Here is a 1,374-nt window from a genome sequence, read left to right on the forward strand (position 1 = left end):
CCTGCCGATGCAGGGGACATGGGTTCGTGCCCCGGTCTGGAAAGATCCCACATGCCGTGGAGCGGCTGGTCCCGTGAGCCATGGCCGCTGAGCCTGTGCGTCCGAAGCCTGTGCTCCACAACAGGAGAGGCCACAGCAGTGAGAGGCCCGCGTACCGCAAAGAAACAAAAACAACAACAAAAAAAAACCAGCTCATGAAGTTCAATATCAAAAATACAAACAACCCAATCAAAAAATGGGCAGAAGACCTAAAGAGACGTTTCTCCAAAGAAGACATACAGATGGCCAAGAGACACATCAAAAGATGCTCAACATCACTAATTATTAGAGAAATGCAAGTCAAAACTACAATGAGGTATTACCTCACACCAGTCAGAATGGCCATCATCAAAAAATCTACAAACAATAAATACTGGAGAGGGTGTGGAGAAAAGGGAACCCTCTTGCACTGTTAGTGGGAATGTAAATACAGCCACTATGGAGAACAGTATGGAAGTTCCTTAAAAAACAAAAAATAGAACTACCATATGACCCAGCAATCCCACTACTGAGCATATATCCTGAGAAAACCATAATTCAAAAAGAGTCACGTACCACAATGTTCATTGCAGCACTATTTACAATAGCCAGGACATGGAAGCAACCTAAATGTCCATCAACAGATGAATGGATAAAGAAGATGTGGCACATATATACGATGGAATCTTTCTCAGCCATAAAAAGAAATGAAACTGAGTTATGTGTAGTGAGGTGGATAGACCTAGAGTCTGTCATACAGAGTGAAGTAAGTCAGAAAGAGAAAAACAAATACCTTATGCTAACACATATTTATGGAATAAAAAAAAATGGTTCTGAAGAACCTAGGGGCAGGACAAGATAAAGACGCAGACGTAGAGAATGGCCTTGAGGACACGGGGAGGGGGAAGGGTATGCTGGGACAAAGTGAGAGAGTGGCATTGACATGTATACACTACCCAAAGTAAAATAGATAGCTAGTGGAAAGCAGCTGCATAGCACAGGGAGATCAGCTCGGTGCTCTGTGACCACCTAGAGGGGTGGGATAGGGAGGGTGGGAGGGAGACCCAAGAGGGAGGGGATATGGCGATATATGTATACATATAGCTGATTCACTTTGTTATACAGCAGCAACAAACACAGCAATATAAAGCAACTTTACTCCAATAAAGATGTTAAAAAAAAAAGAATAGGGAGAGAAATGTGCAGGATGAATATATTTGTCAAGACAGGCTTGTATATGCTACAGTAACAAACAACACCAAATCTCTCAGGTCAGGGCCTGAGACTGGGGATGACTTCTGCTCCACATAATTACTCATGGACCCAAGATATTAAGGTTCCACCATCTTGTAGTTA

The sequence above is a fragment of the Physeter macrocephalus genome, chromosome 8 (assembly GCF_002837175.3).
Source record: "Physeter macrocephalus isolate SW-GA chromosome 8, ASM283717v5, whole genome shotgun sequence".
Taxonomy (NCBI): Eukaryota; Metazoa; Chordata; class Mammalia; order Artiodactyla; family Physeteridae; genus Physeter; species Physeter macrocephalus.